This window comes from Pteronotus mesoamericanus, unplaced genomic scaffold (assembly GCF_021234165.1).
Source record: "Pteronotus mesoamericanus isolate MK-2021 breed Mesoamerican mustached bat unplaced genomic scaffold, CSHL_Meso_final contig_20, whole genome shotgun sequence".
In the NCBI taxonomy this organism is placed as follows: domain Eukaryota; kingdom Metazoa; phylum Chordata; class Mammalia; order Chiroptera; family Mormoopidae; genus Pteronotus; species Pteronotus mesoamericanus.
This window is the reverse complement of record NW_026555085.1, coordinates 325831-345279: the sequence shown is the minus strand read 5'-3', so window position 1 is coordinate 345279 and position 19449 is coordinate 325831. Positions and strand designations below refer to the sequence as shown.

Sequence of the window (19449 nt, the reverse complement as noted above, 5' to 3'; positions counted from 1 at the left end):
TTCTCTAAATCTGAATCTGAATAACTAAATGTGTAGAGAATACTAACTGCTTCTCTCTTTAACCCACTCTAAGAAAACTTTCCCCTCTACTCCACTTTAACTTCCCCATCAAGTCCCAGCAACTTCTGTCTTATGAAATCCAATGGTCAATTCTCGGTCTTCAATTTGCTCAGCTTCTCAGTAGCATTTGGACTCTGATATTTCCCCTTTGTGGAAACACATTCTTCATTTAGTTCCTGGAACACCACACTCTTTTGGTTTTCTTTCTACTTAAATGTTTTCCTTCTTTATTTCCTCCACTTCTCAATCTCTAAATCTTGGAGCTCTCTAGGGCCCTGACCTGAGTCCTTATATATTCTCTGTGTGCCCTCTCCCTACATGGGCTCACCTGATCATGTGACCATATATTCCCTGTTGATTCCCAAACTTAACCCTCTAACTTCACCTCTCCATAGCACATATCCAGTTACATAACTGACATCTCCACTGAATGTTTAAGACATCTCAGACTTAACATGTTCAAATATTTCTTGTTCCTCTCCACCCTCCAAAACTGCTTCTTCTCTAGTTTTCTTCATCTTAATGAAAGTACAGCAGTAATTTGAACTCTTGAAATAAAACTAGGATTCCAAATAACTTATAATTTTAATAGAGAAATTGGGAAAGTCTTATTTAATTTGACTCGTTAGTCTGACCTTTTCTGGTAACTTTTTTTTAAAAAATTATTACTTCATTCTGAACCAATCTCTTTCCCCCACAAAAGATATCATTTTTCCAGTCTATGAGTTTTTGCCATAATCTGTATAACATCAAACAATGATGGAGAAAAAGCATACAAATTTGCTTTACTAGAGTGTTTTTCTCCATTTCCATTCTCAAAATATTTCTAAATTAAAGGACATTCTTTTTTATTGTTGTTCAAGTGCAGTTTTCTCCATTTTCACCACACCATTCCCCCCCACCACCCATCCCCACCTCCCATGCTAGTTCTTACCCTCCTTTGGCTTTGTCCATGTGTCTTTTATACATAGTCCCTTCTGCCTTCTCTGATTACTGTCTGTTCTTTGTTTCAATGTCTTTGGTTATATTATTGCTTGCTTGTTAATTTTGTCCATTAGGTTCTACTTACAGGTAAAAATCATATGATATTCATCTTTCACCACCTGGCTTATTTCATTTAGCATAATATTCTCCAGATCCACCTATGCTGTTGTGAAGGGTATGAGCTCCTTTCTTTCTGCTGCTTCATATTTTACTGTGTAAATGTACCACAGTTTTTCGATCTGCTCATTTACTCATGGGTATTTAGGCTATTCTAAATACTTGGCTATTCTAAATTGTGCTGCTTCCAATACTTGGCTATTCTAAATTGTGCCGCTATGAACACTGGGATGCATGGGTTCTTTTGAATTGATGTTTCAGGATTCTTAGGGTATAATTACAGCAGTGGAATTGCCAGGTCAAAAGGCAGTTCCATTTTTAGTTTTCTGAGGAAATTCCATACTGTTTTCTGTAGTGGCAGCACCAGTCTACATTCCCACCAACAGCATACTAGGGTTCCCTTTTCTCTACAAGTTTGCCAACACTTGTCGTTTGTTGATTTGGTTATGGTGGCCATTCTGATTGGTGTGAAGTGGTATCACACTGTGGTTTTAATTTACATCCCTCTGATGGATAGTGATGCTGAGCATCCTTTCTTATGTCATCTGGGCCCTCTAGTCCCAGGTGACATATGAAAGGATGCTGTTCAGGTCTTAGGCCCATTTTTAATTGGATTGTTTGTCTTCCTGGAGTGGAGTCATGTGAGTTCTTTGTATATTTTGGCAATCAAACCCCTGTCCAAGGTATATATTTGGACAGGGGTTTGTCCCACTCATTTTATTTTATATATTTTCCCACTCATTTCATCCCTTTTTCATTTTGCTGATCTTTATATCCCTTGCTGTAGGGGACATACCAGTGAAAATTACCGGTGAAAATATTGTTGCATGGAATACCTGAGATTTTCCTGCCTGTGTTCTCCTCTAGGACTTTTATGGTGTCGCAACTTACACTTAAGTCTTTCATCAATCTTGAGTTTATTTTTGTGTATTGTGTAAGTTTGTGGTTGAGTTTCATTTTTCTTGCATGTAGCTGTCCAGATCTCCCAACACTAGAGGACATTCTTCTTATCTCATACATTAAAAATAAAGATTTTTCCCCCCTAGGGCCAGGAACAATGATAGCCATCTTTTAGACATATGTCTAAGATGCTATATCCTCTGATTTTTATAAAGCCAAAAGCCTCATTAAGTGCTTCTGCACAATTTGAAGAAACTAAAAAGTGACCAAGCTCATATGACCATAAACCTCAAAAAACCATGACAGTCTCAATATCACTAGTAAGCAAACGTTTTTTAGCAGTGTTGTGTACAAGGTATACAGAAAACTTCACAGATAAGATCTTTTCATTTTTTTTGTAAGAAATAGAATTTACCAAAATTTGCATTTGCACTGTCTGCCAATACACAGATAAATGAACAAGCTGTAGTTTGTATTTGAATAAGCTGTCAACAATAGTTTGTCTTTGTTATCTGGTGGTTTTATTAACTCTTCATACAGATCAAGAAGAGGATTTTCAAGCCATATTTCAAATTAAAGTAGGTGAGAGCCAGGCTCTCACCTACTTTAGTTGCAGTAATTTGGCACATCACTTAAAGTTTATGGATTGTAGAGAGCAAGGTCATTTGACAGAATTTCCTCCAAACTGCAAAGGGCCTATACCTGGTATTGAAATTTTCCCTTTTGTTTGCCTGCAGGTTGCAACCCTTGTATCAGAGAATAGGGCACCAGTTTACAAATAGTGTGCTACATGACGTTTTAAAACATTTAATACTTGACTGTTTAGGCAAGGAAACTAGCCTCTTTTCCTTTAGACTGTCAAATTAAAAAATGACAATAGCCAACACAACATAGCCATCCAGTATAAATGAATCAAAATTATACTTATTGTTTTGTCAGATAGGCAAAAAATATAAGATATTTTTTGGTGTGCCATAGAATTCTAGTAATTAGTTTATGTGTGCCATGAGGTGAAAAAGGTTGAAAATCACTGCAATAGAGCAATAAAGAAGAAAAGATGTGCTCTTTTTCTAGTATTTTGAATGAGTATTAGTGTCCTTTTGGGAAACAAAATACTTTGATTTAGAAGTTCTTGCCTGTCTCATCCAGGATTTGTACATTTAGTCTCCTTATGTACTTTCACGCCTCCTTCCATCTGTTTTAGTTATTTACCTCCTTAATCTAGGTAAATGTGTCCTCCATGTGTCACTAAAATAACACAGTCCTTTAGACTATTTTTTTAAAGTACACTAATATAATTTTACTTTGTAATACAACATAGCTGTCACATCAAATTTCAATGGGCAGAGAAGGCCAAAAAAGGGTTAATACAATATTCAATGAGCAATAATATTTATTCAGTGTACAGTAACAAAAAAACCCTAGAAACACAGTAAAAGAATGTATTGTTTTTAAATTCCAGAAATAAAAATAACAGAATAGCATGTAATCCATAACAACTTGACCCTATAATTGCTAAGCTATAGTCCAATTAAAACATTTAAGAAACAGAAACAATCTACATATTCTTCTCCCAGGTAAATATACTTGAGAAAGTTAAAGAAATAGGCTTTAAAACTCTTAACCACAAAGATCCTTCTACTGTGACATGAAGATATGTGCAGCTGCACCTCACAGGATACTAAGCAGTTTCTCACAGATTCTGTTCATTGCTCAGCTGTAGGTTACAATCCATCAGAGACAATATTTCACATCAACACCATGTTCATTTGACCAAAGAAGCGTGTTTATATCCATTAACATGTAAAAGTCATAGTACACAAATTTGGAAATGTTTAACCTGTCCTTAAATAATGACTACTATCTCTGTGTAAGCTTTTTAAAAAAGGTCTGAGCAGTCAGCTCAATACTGGGGAAAACAGACAACATTTTGACTACAGTAAATATATGTTAAAATTATTACTGTTTTCATTGCCAAAAATTAACAAATAAATACAAATATAAAACTGAAGTAGCAAAATTGCATCTACCATAATAATATCTCCAAGCAAAAAAATCAATCCAGAGCTTGAATGCAATTTGTGCTTTGTTTCTTAAAAAATGCAGTGTTACTTTTAGGCATTTCTATATGACTAGATTTGTAAGTAAGCAGTGAATTTCTTTTCATGACAGTTTATTTCTAGTTCATCCTACACAGATTATACACAGAACTAGAAATTACTTAATTTTTTCTTAAGACTTTAACTGCGTGAATCAAGGTCGTTTTATTTTGAACAGTGATTTATCATCATTCTTATAATAAATATTATCAAATTCTAAAATTTTCACTTTAAGCATTTAAAATTTCAGGTAACACAACTAATAATTAGTAACAGCTTCTTTATTTTATAAATAAAACTGTCACAGGTGGGCACAGGTAACCTGGTTCTTGGTGATCATGGACAAAAAATTGAAACAGACACACAGAGTTTATAGTAGAAAGTGAGAAAAAGCAGATTTATTAAGCCACACAGAACATGGGAGCGGGCCAACTCTGAGCAGAATGGAGCAGAGAAGGAAGGAGGAGAGCCTAACAGCAGCAGCAGCAGCAGCAGCAGCAGCAGCAGCAACAGGAGCAGCAGGAGCAGGGGCCGAACTCAGGGGCTAGAGGACTTTTTATTCCTTAGGGTGGGTCTCCCATGATTTCCTTGATTGGCTACTGGGTAGAGGGTCCCACAATGCTAATTCATTATAATGAAGCAGGGGTCAGGTAGCATCTTCTGTGCAGGTGCAGTCCTGATTAGAATTCAATGCTTCTCCAGATGCAGAAACTACCAGACTTAGGACAGGGTCTCCGCCCTTTCTCCATGTTCTTTATCTCCTTGGGCATCTCTGGAATTTCCTCCTTCCTGACTATCTCCTGCCTCAGTCTAATTAAGAACACTAATGACTACCTGGCAATAGATTTGAATGAGTCCATTTCCTACAGCGGAAAAAAAAAAACAACCAACCATGCAAAATCTGCCCCCCAACACAAGATCTCCTTTCTTATTTTTGTATCTAAACTTGTAAAATATGTATAAATACATGATCATTCTACATAATACAGATCTTCCAAGACATTTCTAAAGAAAATTACAGTTTTTGGTTTTAAGGAGTAAGACTAAGATGTAAAAGGAGGTTAAAACAGTGGAATCTGAGGGAGCACGACTCCCACACACAAGTATGCTGCAGCTCATCAGTCAAGTTAGTGATTACAGGTCAGCATATGATTTTCAAGGCAACCAAGAAATCAGAACACAGGTGTTTCCTCCTCCTAGAGTTAACAATTATTTAAAAAATTCTATTCATAGAGGATTGTTTAGGCTTTTTTTCCCAAAGGGGAGCAAAAAATAAATAGGAAGAGTTTCTATCCCCAAATTCATATACACAGCCTGTTAGGCGGACTATAGCTAGTTTTAGACTGTTCAGTGAAACAAATTTGTTGGTACCATCTGAGGCAGGTGTTACCCCAGAAGGTTCAAAATATGATTCAGTAAAACAAATACATGTTGTTATGCCTCAAACAACTAGGAAGCATTTCATTATTGCTCTTTTTTTTATTAAAAAAATTTTTTAGAGAGGGGAAGGGAGGGAAAAAGAGTGGGAGAGAAACATCAATGTGTGGTTGCATTTCATTTGCCCAGCTGGGGACCTGGCCTGCAACTCAGGCATGTGCCCTATGCTGGGAATCCAGCCTGTGACACTTTGGTTCATGGGCCAGTGCTCAAGCCACTGAACCACACCAGCTAAGGCTCATTATTGTTCTAATACTATATTTAATTAGTCTCTAAGATAATAGACCTCTAGGATGTTATAACTTAACGGTATACCTGAATCATTACTAGCCATAAAAGGTTAAAATCAAAACTGTTATGAAAGTAAAAGCATCAATAGAAAAAATTTAACCTTACTATAAAAAGAGGGAGAACTTAGAGCTCAATACTACTGCCAAATGTAAAAAAGCAGAATCATTGTTTGTGGAAGACAGAGTGAGGAGATAGATGTACCCAATCAAGACCAATTGGAATATATAGCAGAGAATGAAAAATGTTTAATAAAAAAAAAAAAAAAAAGGAGAAAGAAGAAAAATGGAGGAGAGCCAGACAGCAAAACAATTACCGGGTAGAATGAAAATAAAAATCATGAGGCATGTGCATACAGCGCTCTCTGTCATTTGTGTTCCTAATGATTTACACTGTAAGCGGCATTTGGGTCAAACTAACAGGCAAGGATGTGCTTTCTGATGGATAGAGATGAAGGATTTAGAGCTAATAAGTTGTTTTGTTTGCTTTTAATTCATACCTGGAAGGCTTGAATCCTTGCTAAATATTCCAGCTCTTTTAAAGGTTGTACTGCAGGACAAGGGGGAGTAGAACTTCCTTTTAACCCTGTGGCTTCTGCCATAGATGTTTCATTCATAAGGAGTTTCCTAGCAATTGTGGCTGAACTATTCAAGGTGGGAGATACACTGAAGAGCTGGAGGTTTGGTTCTTATCTTTGGGTGACAAATAGCTTAGAGTAGTGCCAGAGGTTACTTTGCTGCAGCTGGTTTCCATCTCTTGATAAACAACAGGAAACAAATGAAGAATTCCTTTTGGAGTGTTATTTGTTAATTCAGGAAAACCAGCCTTTAGGCCACTCCATGCTTTGCTTTCTCCTGTCTTGTCAAGTTGATCTTGAAGACTAGTGGATGCTTTATAATGAAGCTGTAACAGCATTTTTTCTGTGGCTTTTTTTTTTCTCTAAATTTTGGCTATCTTTTTATTAGGTCCTGTTTCAGCAGCAACTTCATTGCCTACCTTGATCTGCATCACAAATTCCTGATGTGGAGGCATTCCTCTCTCTGAAAACAAAATATAGCCTATCTCCTTCTCCTTTCTGTCCTGTTTAATTTGAGCCAGGCCACTAATGGGGTTCATTCCTTGACCATATTCTGGCCCAGGTTTGACTATTGTTTTATGGCATTTTTAATAAAATAGTTTTGGCTTTTCAGCCATAGGAAGAGGTGGAAGTTCCTTAAGCTCCTGTAAGATGGCGATTGCAGCACGCTTCTTGGAAAGTTTTTTGCTATTTCCCTCTCCTTCTGCAGAGAACTCTCCCACTGACACTCGAGTAACAAAGCTCTTCATATGCAGTGGTCCACTTTCTTTAATAACCTCAAAACCGACGGGCATATTTCACTTCAGAGAAATTTCAAACACTAACCTGATCTCAGATTTATTCGCATCTTTGTCATTATCCATTTCTTTTCCAGATTCACCATTCTGAGGAGATTTTTCTGGAAGGGGCTCATTCTGCAGTGCTTGGAGGGCTTTCATGGCGGCGTTGTGTCTAGCAGCTTGTCGAATTTTCCCTCCCCCCCCAAATTCATCATTTCTTACAATCAGTTGAACATAAAAAAGTCTAAGGCATCATACAAATGATACCTCTGATTGTACATGCCCTGGAAGTTGTAATTAGCTCTAATTTAGGAAAGGCTTTGGATCTAGTGGCCTGTAGATGACAGACTCTCCCCTCTTCACAGCAAACCCATTCTTTTCCACAGTGGCAATTATACTACCTGTGTTATTATTAACATTACTTTAGGGTGGTTTCTGAACTGGTTTGGCGAGGGTAGACTCAGTCAAAGCTTTATTAGCAACAGCTATTTGGGCATTCTTGATCCAGCTCCCTTCTGATTCCCACATCTGCTCACCAAGTCTCAGTTGCACTGAAAACATCTTCAAATGAGCAGGCACTATTTCTTTCCATTTATACTGGGGTTGGACTTCACTGAAATGGGCTAACTCATTTACCAGACACAGTGGAGTTTTCTATTTGAGGCTTTCTTGGAGAGAAGCTGACTGATCTGAAGCATGTTAAAACAATGTTGACCAAACTGCTGTATCCCTCATTGCTCCAAAAACTTCAATCCAGGGACCCTTTGCAGACAGTTCCAACATTGGCAAACACTCCACAGAGCTCAGCCTCCGCCAGCTTCCACCCCTTGGTCTCCCTGCTCCCAACCTACGCCCACCTTTGCAGGGCTCCCATTGCGCCCTCTCTCATTTAGACTTTTTGAGATATGTCTGGGTCAAGCTGGTGTGCACACAGTAATTGTTCTCATTTTTATTATCTAAACTCAGAAGATATGGCCGTAATATTCACAATGTTAAAAATTAAACCAAAACTATTTTGATATAAAGTACAATAGCTAATTTGCAGTTGGAGCCAAACTGTTGACGCTCATGACTACAAAACACGTCCCACATTTAAGTCGCAACACTAAATGGCTCCTTGCTGTGAACCAAGAATGAAGGTGGCTGTGGTCCGCGGCCATATCCAAGTGACAATAAGATCAGCATTGGCCTTAGCCCATATGGGTGGTGGGCGGGTGAAGTTGCTACAGGTGTTTTGTGCTTTCCCCAACCTTCCACACCCATTGCTGACCACCGAAATCCCTGGAAGGCCACAGGTAAACCGGGATTCTCATCCCTTCCCCTTCCTGTAACTGCCGCTCTCACCAGCGGATTGCCGAGTCTGCCAAGGACACCTCTTCCTTAAACCATTAAGTCCCATTTGTCCGGCACCCCCCTTCATGATCAGGGAAGACTGTGGTATGTTGAAACCTAACGGGACTTGCAGAAGTGTTTTCGTTAGGAGAAATTCATCTGTGAAGGGCAAACGATATAGAGCTGTAGATGGAGGCCTAAGCTCCAAGAGGAAGATGCTTGATTGTGAATGTACTTAAGTACTGATGGGAAAGATCCAGTTTGTAAGGATAAAGAGGTAGTGAGAAAAAGCAGGCAGGTTTCCTCTTCTCTCCAGACAAAATGGATAGACTCCGGTATGGGTAAACGTGCAGGTTCCTGGGCATCGGAATTTTCCTTCTGATGTGGAAGGTAGAGGTCATCAGTGCTGACTCAGGGAAGCGAAAATGGTAGCGTCAAGGGCGACTTCCTTCATCTGATTCAGGTTAGAGAGGCTGTTGCATTTGTAAGACGTTGCAGGAGAGCATTTCATTTTCAAAAGGTAAGGTGAAGGTAACCTAAAAGACTATAAGTAAATTTTAAGCTGAAGCAAAACCCGGTGTTAAAAACATGATGAGAGTCACCCGCCACTTCCCTTCTTAAAGCAGCATGCAGCGCATCATTCTCATAATCTCAGAGTCTTGTCCTTCAAAAATTTACTCTATTATTTAGCACAAATCTACCTCCTGATCATTGAATCAGATGTATGTTGCTAAAAAGTTGTCTAAACTTTCTTAATCCTGACTGGTATGTATATAGATATTGTGAACAGTAACATAAATGAGTTCCTTTTTTCGTATTTTTATTAAGTTTATTGGGGTGATATTGGTTAATAAGATAATATAAGTTTCATATGTACAGTTGAGTAATACATCACCAGTATATTGCATTGTGTACTCAGCCCCCAAAGTCTAGTCTCCCTCTCTCACCATACATTTGACCTCCTTTTACCTTCTTTATCCTCCTCCCACCCCCTTCCCCTCTGGTAACCACCCGCTATTGTCTGTGTCTGAAATTTTGTTTGCTTGTTGGTTCTTGACTTTCACCATCTGACTTATTTTGGCCAGCATTATACTCTCAAAATCCATCATTCTTGTCACAAATGGCAATATCTCATCTTTTCTTATGTCTGAATAGTATTCCATTGTATATATGTACTACATCTTTATCCAATCATCCACCAAAGGACACTTTGGTTATTTCCATGTCTTGGCTACTGTGTATAATGTTGCAATGAACATAGGGGGGCATATATCTTTGTGAATAAATGACCCACTTAAAATGGAGCTGGAGCTGCCATCCCAAAGGAACTACTCTGCACGACTCAAACCTTTGGAATGCAAAACAGGGCAAAATAACCTTTGGACTGGGCCTAGGGCAACATTGTATCCCAACAAACTGTTTGTCAAGATAACAATAAAGCAGATAATATGACTACAAGACTAATGACTACCAGTCTGAAAATTTAAAACATTCATTAGAATGTGTATTATTATGTTATGTTATCTGTACCAATAGAAATTACTTTTTTCTATTGATGTAATCATTGACTTTGTCTCCTAATCAGAACATTATTTGGGCTTCTATCTGAATTAATGATTCCTAAATAGCTATTCTTATTGATCTCAAATAAAAACTTGTTGCCTCTCACTTTGAAAGTCCTTTTTGTTTTCAAGTTAAAAATATATAGATACATCCCTGGCCAAGTAGCTCATTTGGTTAGAGTGTCATCTTGATTCACCAACGTTGTGGATTTGACCTTCAGTCAGGGCACAAACAAGAATCAACCAATAAATGCACAAATAAGTGAAACAACAGATTTATGTTTTTTTCTCATTCTCTCCCCTTTCCTTTCTGAAAATCAATAAAAATATAGAGAGAGGCGCACACTTGCGCCGAGTGACTGGTGAGGGTTGGCGAGCGTGTGTGACACGCGCGGGCTGGCGGACGCTTGCACCGGCCGGCAAGGCCTCCCACAGATTGGCACTGATCTGGCCTGTGAGGGAGTGCACAGAGCGGCAAGGGCAGGCGTAAATTAACCTGCACACCCGCGATTGCGGAGCACCCCACAAAATTAGTAGAGCTGCCCAGAGTCCCTGGGGGAGAGACCTGAGACAGAATTAACCGGAGAGTCCTGGAGCTGACTTCCTCCCATTTCCATAGTCCCTATTTGGCAAGGTCAAGCAATGTACCCAAAGAGCCAAAAGCGGGGAATACACACAATAGAAGAACCTAAACTGACCAGTGCCGGGGAGCTCGCCGGCCAGGGGGCCAGATGAGTACGTGAGGTCGCGAATAAGCCCCCTGGTCTGGGGCAAGCACACCCGAGCCCAGGCAGGTGGGGGACCCTGTCGCGCTGGGAACGCGCTCAAGAAGCCAGCATGAGATTGCAGAGAGATCCCAAAAAATAGCCCAGCCCTGACTGAAGGGGTCACAGAGATGCCCCAAGCAGGAGTCAGACACAGGCATTAGACTCTGAAAGGCTCAAACAAACAACCCAAGGCCCTATAGGGCCACAACTGACATCATCAGAGGCAGGCCCAGAGAGAAAAGTAAAGGAGAAAAATACTTAACAGACTCACAAAAATGGGAGGAAAAAGAAGTTCCCCCCACAGAGAGAGCTAAATGAAATAGAGGCAAGGAAACTATCAGATACTGAATTCAAAACAATGGTTCTAAGGAAGCTCAATGAGCTCAGCCAGCTCAAAGATAACCATGAGAAACTGCAGAGAAACTATCAGGATCTTACAGCAAACTATATCAGCCTGGAAAAGGACATAGAAACTATCAAGAAGACACAAGAGGATATGAAGAATACCATTTATGAATTGAAGAACACAGTAGAAGGAATCCAAAGCAGGCTGGATGAAGCCGAGGATCGAATCAGCGAGATGGAGGACAAGGTAGAAAGAAGCTCCCAGAAAGAGCAAGAAATGGAAAAACGGCTCCAAAAGAATGAAGAGGCATTTAGGGAAATGCAGGACAACCTGAAATGCAATAATATCCGTATAATAGGGATACCAGAAGGAGAAGAAGAGAGGCAAGGAATAGAGAACCTCCTCGAAAAAGTAATGATGGTAAATTTCCCTAATTTGAGGAGAGAAAGACTCTCATGGATCCAGGAGGCACAGAGGACCCCACTCAAGAGAGACTCAAGGAGGTCCACTCCAAGACACATCATCATTAAAATGGCAAATGTCAAAGACAAAGAGAGAATCCTCAGGGCAGCAAGGGAGAAGGAGAAGGTAACATACAAGGGGACCCCGATATGCCTAGGAGCTGACTTCTCAACAGAAACACTCCAAGCCAGAAGGGAATGGCAACAAATATTCCAAGCCATGAAAAGCAAGGGCTACAGCCAAGGCTGCTCTACCCAGCTAGGCTCTCCATTAAAATAGGAGGGGAAATACGGAGTTTCCCAGACAAGAGAAGACTAAAAGAATACATCTCTACAAAACCAGCACTCCAAGATATGCTAAGGGGACTGGTATAAGCAGATGAAGGAAAAGAATGAGAGAGAGAGGAACACAGGTACAAAGAGAAAAGATGAGTAAGTTTCTATCAGTAATATCTCTCAATGTGAATGGACTAAATGCCCCAATCAAAAGACACAGGGTAGCTGAATGGATAAGAAAACATGACCCACACATATGCTGCCTACAAGAGACCCACCTCAGAGCAAGAGACCTACACAGACTGAAAGTAAAGGGATGGAAAAAAATATTACAAGAAAATGGGCATGAGAAAAAGGCTGGGTTGCCATACTGGTATCAGACGATGTAGATTTCAAAACAAAGGCCATAAAGAGAGGACCAGAGGGGCACTTTATCATACTTAAAGGAAGATTCTCTCAAGAAGACATCAACATTGTAAACTTATATGCTCCCAATATAGGAGCCCCAAGTTTACAAGGAAATTGTTGGATGACTTCAAAAAAGATATAGACAGCAACACACTGATAGTAGGGGATTTCAACACCCCACTGTCCAAAATGGACAGATCTTCCAAACAAAACACTAATAAACATATCGTGGCGCTGAATGACACACTGAATCAAAGAGACTTAACTGACATATATAGAACCTTACATCCCAAAGAAGAAAAATACACATTCTTTTCAAATGCTCATGGCAGTTTTTCAATGATACACCACATGATAGGACACAAAGCAAGCCACAGAAAATTCAGGAAAATTGAAATAATACCAAACTTTTTCTCAGACCACAAGGCCTTGAAACTCGAAATCAACCTCAAAGAGAAACTTCAAAAACTTGTAAACTCATGGAGACTGAACAGTACACTATTAAACAATGAATGGGTCAATAATGAGATAAGAGAAGAAATCAAAACATTTCTGGAAACAAATGAAAATGAACAGACAACTGTCCAAAACCTATGGGACACAGCAAAGGCGGTCCTGAGAGGGAAGTTCATAGCAATACAGGCTTACCTAAAAAAGATAGAAACATTTCAAATAAAAGACCTAACACTACAAGTTCAAGAACTGGAGAAACAACAACAAATAAATCCCAAAGCAAGTAGAAGGAAGGAAATAGTCAAGATTAGTGCAGAACCGAATGACATAGAGACAAAAAGAACAATTCAGAGGATCAACCAATCCAGAAGCTGGTTCTTTGAAAAGATAAATAAAATTGACAACCCTTTAAGCAGACTCATCAAGAAAAAGAGGGAGAGGACCCAAATTAATAATATCAGAAATGAAAGAGGAGAAATAACAACTGATACCACAGAAATACAAAGGATCATCAGAAACTATTATGAACAATTATATGCCAAGAAATTTGAAAACCTTGATGAAATGGACAAATTTTTAGAGAAGTATAATCTTCCAACACTGAAGGAGGAAGAAACAGAAAGCTTGAACAGACCGATAACAACTGGGGAAATTGAAGCAGTAATCAAGAAACTCCCAGCACACAAAAGCCCAGGGCCAGATGGTTACCCAGGAGAATTTTACAAAACATTTAAGGAAGAGCTAACCCCTGTCCTTCTCAGACTATTCCAAAAAATCCAAGAGGAGGGAAGACTGCCAGACTCCTTCTATGAGGCCAGCATCACGCTGATCCCAAAACCAGATAAAGACCCTACAAAGAAAGAAAACTACAGGCCAATTTCGCTGATGAACATAGATGCTAAAATCCTCAACAAAATATTGGCAAACCGCATCCAGCAATACATTCAAAAGATTATCCACCGTGATCAAGTGGGATTCATCTCAGGGATGCAGGGATGGTTCAATATACGCAAATCACGAAACGTGATACATCACATAAACAAAAGAAAAGACAGAAACCACATGATCATCTTGATAGATGCTGAAAAAGCATTTGATTATGTACATCACCCATTTATGATCAAAACACTCAGCAAAATGGGAAATAATGGGGCATTCCTCAACGTAATAAAGGCCATATATGAAAAACCTACAGCTAATATCATACTCAACGGGCAAAAACTGAAAGCTTTCCTACTAAGATCGGGAACACGACAAGGATGTCCACTCTCACCACTTCTTTTCAACATCATATTGGAAGTCCTAGACACAGCAGTCAGACAAGAGAAAGAGATAAAAGGCATCCAAATAGGAAAGGAGGAAGTAAAACTATCATTGTTTGTAGATGACATGATAGTGTACATAGAGAACCCTGTAGACTCTACCAAAAAATCCTCAACCTAATAAGTGAATTTGGCAAAACAGCAGGATACAAAGTCAACATTCAGAAATCAAAGGCGTTTTTGTACACCAGCAATGCAATAGAAGAAGAAGAAATCAGAAAAAAAAATACCATTCGATATAGCAAGAAAAAAGATAAAGTACCTAGGCATAAATTTAACCAAAGACACAAAAGACCTGTATGCAGAAAATTATACAACATTGAAAAAAGAAATTAAGGAAGACACAAATAAATGGAAGCATATACCGTGCTCATGGATTGGAAAAATTAAATCCTCAAAATGTCCATACTACCCAAGCAATTTATAGATTCAACACAATCCCTATTAAGATACCAATGACATATTTCACAGAAATAGAACAGACATTTCAAAAATTTATATGGAACCATAAATGACCCCGAATAGCTGCAGCAATTTTGAGAAAGAAACACAAAGTAGGAGGGATCACAATACCGGACATCAAACTCTACTACAAAGCCACCATACTCAAAATAATCTGGTACTGGCACAAGAACAGACCCATAGACCAGTGGAACAGAATAGGAAGCCCAGAAATAAGCCCAGGTCTCTATGGGCATCTAATATTTGACAAAGGGGGCAGAAGCATAAAATGGAGCAATAATAGCCTCTTCAACAAATGGTGTTGGGAGACCTGGACGGCTACATGCAAAAAATTGAAATTGGATCATCAGCTGACACCATACACAAAAATAAACTCAAGATGGATGAAAGACTTAAATATAAGTCGCAACACCATCAAAGTCCTAGAGGAGAACATTGGCAGGAAACTCTCAGATATCCCACACAGCAATTTTTTCACTGATATGTCTCCTAAAGCAAGGGACTTAAAGGAAAGAATAAACAAGTAGGACCTCATAAAAATAAGAAGCTTCTGCATGGCTAAAGAAAACATCAGCAAAATGAAAAGGGAGCCAACCGTATGGGAAAATATATTTGCTAATGATACATCAGATGGAGGTTTGATCTCCAAGATATATAAAGAACTCACTCAACTCCACTCCAAGAAGGCAAACGATCCAATCAAAAAATGGGCAAAGGACCTGGGCAGATGCTTTTCTAAGGAGGAGATACAGAGGGTCCAGAGGCATTTGAAAGGATGCTCAGCATCACTAGCCATCAGAGAAATGCAGATCAAAACCACCATGAGGTACCACCTCCCACCGGTCAGAATGGCCATCATAAACAGATAAACAAACAACAGGTGCTGGCGAGGCTGTGGAGAAAAGGGAACCCTAGTACACTGTTGGTGGGAATGCAGACTGGTGCAGCCACTGTGGAAAGCAGTGTGGAATTTCCTCAGAAAGCTGAAAATGGAACTGCCTTTTGATCCAGTGATTCCCCTGCTGGGACTATACCCTAAGAACACCAAAACGCCAATACAAAAGAACCTATGTACCCCAATGTTCATAGCAGCACAATTTACAATAGCCAAGTGTTGGAAGCAACCTAAATGCCCATCAGCAGATGATTGGATCAAAAAGTTATGGTACATATACACAATGGAATACTGCACAGCAGAAAGAAAAAAATAACTACTAAACTTCGCGACAGCATGGATGGAACCGGAGAGCATTATGCTAAGCGAAATAAGCCAGGGAATGAAAGACTAATACCATATGAGCTCACCTATAAGCGGAACCTAACCAACAATACAAAGATGCAAGGAAAATAAGACCAGAAACACTGAAAGGAAAAGAAATCAACAGAGACAAGAGGGAAGGAGGGAGGGGGGGCAGGGAAAAGGAAGGGAAGGGGAAAGTCAAGGAACATATAGCAAGGACTCATGGACAAAACCAAAGGGGAAGAGCTGATGGAGGGAAGGAGGGAGGCAGCAAGGGAAAGTGTTGGTGGGGGGGCAGAAACAAATGTATTTGAAAAAATAAATTAAAATAAAATTTAAAAAAATATATAGAGAGAGATACAGACATTCTGTTTTAAAATTTAAGTGTAATGTACTTGTTTTCTTCATCTTTTTCCAATGGCTGAGATCTTTTGTTCAAGTTCCTCTGATTTCTATCCCTTCTAGGGTCAGTACCCTTCTACTGGTGGAACTTAATTTATTGAAAAAAATGAATATACAGATAGAAGAAAACCTGATATTCAATTTTTCCAGCAAGTCTTGTTTCCTCTTTAACGTACATAGGTTGGCAAGAGAAGGTTTACGGTTGTGAGTATACAGAATACAGTTTATTCTTGTATTATTTATTATTATATTATTCATTTGTATTATAACTGCAAAGCTACTTTTGTCTACCCCTGCACACATGCAATCATCTTACCTTGACCTAACTGGTTTCCCATCTATACTATGGTGAATAGTGTTTTGCAAAAATACTAATTTGCCAGGAACTTTGAATATGATCTTATTTGGAAATAGAATCTTTGCAGATGTAATTACTTACATTAAGATGAGATCATATTGGACTAGAGTCTAAATCCAATGACTGGTGTTTTTATAAATAAGCCATGTGAAGACAGAGAGTCACAGAAGAAAGAAGGCCATGTAGAGATGGAGGCAGAATCTGAAGTACCAATGATTGCCAGCAACCACCAGAAGCTGGGAAGTAGAAAGGAAGAATTCTTCTTTAGAGCCTTCAGAAGGAGTTCAGCCCTGTCAAAATACCTTGATTTTGGACATCTAGCCTCCAAAACTATGAGGAAATTCATTTCTGTTGTTTTAAGCCACACAATTTGTGATAACTTCTTATGGCAGCCTTAGGAAACAAATATACCATCCCATCTCTCACCCCAGCTACCCATCACATCACCTCAACTTGTTTTATTTTTCTGCATAGAATTTATAACTACAAGAAGTTGCCTTGCCCTTTTACTTGTTTAACACTATTATTGTCTATTTCCCACCCACCCTCTTTGATTGTAAATCCCATGAGAATCATCACTGAGTCTCTTTTATCAATCCCTGAATTTCCAGTGCCTGGCACAGTACCTGACACACAATATAGATAAATAAATGAATTAATTAGCATACTAAATGTTATTCTTTTTCTTCCTTATCATTATTGTACTCCAGACAATCATCATCTCAATTTAGATCTTTGCAGTAATCCCCTTAGGAGACACCAACTGGCATTCAACTTGCTGGTCACGCCTCTCTGTCTCTTTTGCAGGGAAAAAATAAAGACAGCAATACTTGGACTGCTCCTGCATGATGTCTGGACCTCTAGAGGATCTGTATTTTAGGACAGCTTCCTCAACAGTCCATTATGATGCAGACTTAAAGAGGCATATAATAGGAAATATCTTAACAGTGTCATTTGGACCTTCCACCTCTGGTTCCAGGAGCCTGCACCTGTCACAGTTAAGGAGAAACCAAAGGCCTTGATGTCCTGGTTGCTGAGTCAGCTCCTTAGGAATACTTGGTCCTTATTGGAGCCATTGCCATTCAGAATCTGTTCCTTACTTTGTAGAATCAAAAACTATTTTCTAAAGTTCACCCAGAGTTACACAGTCTTATAGGACTGACTCACACTAACAAAATGTCAGAGGCATTCAAAGCCAGAATGTGAACATATTATAACCATATTGGCAGTTGATGAACATAGTTTCTCCTATGTAAAATAAACTCTACGTTGGAAAGCAAATAACATTAGATAGTTGCTCTGTGCAACTGTAATAAGAGTAATGGGAGTAATAAAATGTTAATGACTATGGCATCAAACAATGGTGGTGTGGTGCCAAATTGACTTAAAATTGTGTTGGCTCATGTGATTGTTACTGGGTAGAGAAAGAAACAGAGTTCTGATGACAGCATGCTAGTTTTCTAAGCAAGGTTTCAATATGATTGGTTGTGGAGGAGGCTCTGTCCCGCAGAATCCCCCCAGCCACTGCAGATGAAGAAATAAACTGTACCAGACATGATTTGCCTGTCAGAAGAGGGGATGGAGATTCCCTCCAGTAGAGAATGACCTGAGCCCTTCCCTGGAAGTGGCTTTTATTAGGTTTAGCTGGTATAGGGATACAGAGCACGTGCGTACAGCTCATCAGTAATGATTAAAGGAAGGAGATATAGTTCAAGGATAACAGTAAAGGGATTACAAGAGTCTTTCTGAGTCAGGGCCAGGCAAACAGAATGACACCCATTTGATCCTAAAACCTGGGAAAGTAAACTTATCCTATGCTTGGACCTCAAACACCAGTACTCATTAACTCAAGGGCATTCTTAAGAAAGTAGGTTTCATAGGATTTAATGCACTTGTTTTTCAGGCCTAATTGTTTTGGGAACTGCCTTATCCATTTTAGGGCTGTACCTGCCTCTAGTATTGTTTCAAGCCAGAATCGGGCGGGTGGAGCAGAGCAGCCAAGAGAGAAGGAGACTTCTTTAAGATAGAATGAGGACTCCAGCCATAACAAAGTGAAGGGGTGAAGGTCTTCTGCTCCTTCTCCACGTCCCCTAAGTCCTTCCCTGATGGCCCTTATGTGACTGTGCCTTTCTTAGATTGCCCCTGCCATCGAGGGGTCTTACCCATCATTGACTAACCAGCCATCTTCCAGGGCCAAGCAGTGATGTGAGGGAGGCAGGGGCTGCACCCCTGCCATGGGGACAGGTTTTGTCTCCTCAGTGGCCTATTTTCCCAAGGCCTCCTTGCTCAGCTTCAGCCCTGAGGCCCTCTTACCTGTTGGCGAGGCTACAGTCCCTGAATCCAAGCAGGATGATTCCTAACAATTGGTTAGATGAGTATTTTGTGTTCTATTTTATTTTTATCCTTGGTACATTTATTTAACTTGGATATCCAGAAAAAAAGCTTCCTTAGCCACTCATTTACTCACCAATTCTTGAGTAGACCACATTGACTTCATTCAGAGAATTCTACAAATGGCCAACCACATCCTTTACAAAACAGATGCAGTAATTTCATTCTGGTTTTATTATTTTAGTTAAATGAGATTAATAGGCAAAGAATGATTCTGGCACAAAGCTATGTACTCTGAGGTGCTCCTCAAATTTTACTAGTTCTCTTCACTAGACCTGGGGACATCTATTGTGGAGATCCCATCACATACCTCACTTTCTTTCTTTCTTTGCATTAGAGTCATTTATCATTTGGGGACCAAAATACTTGACTCTATACTTCACCCAAATAGGGACTTTGAACCCTGGACCCATGTACTGAAAATCTGA

At 39.4% G+C, this 19449-nt stretch overlaps 1 pseudogene; it reads right to left on the bottom strand.

The window, feature by feature from the left end:
* Window positions 1-6378: 6378 nt before the first annotated feature.
* On the bottom strand, window positions 6379-7966 carry LOC129066958 (double-stranded RNA-binding protein Staufen homolog 2-like; annotated as a pseudogene).
* Between the last annotated feature and the right edge of the window lie 11483 nt (window positions 7967-19449).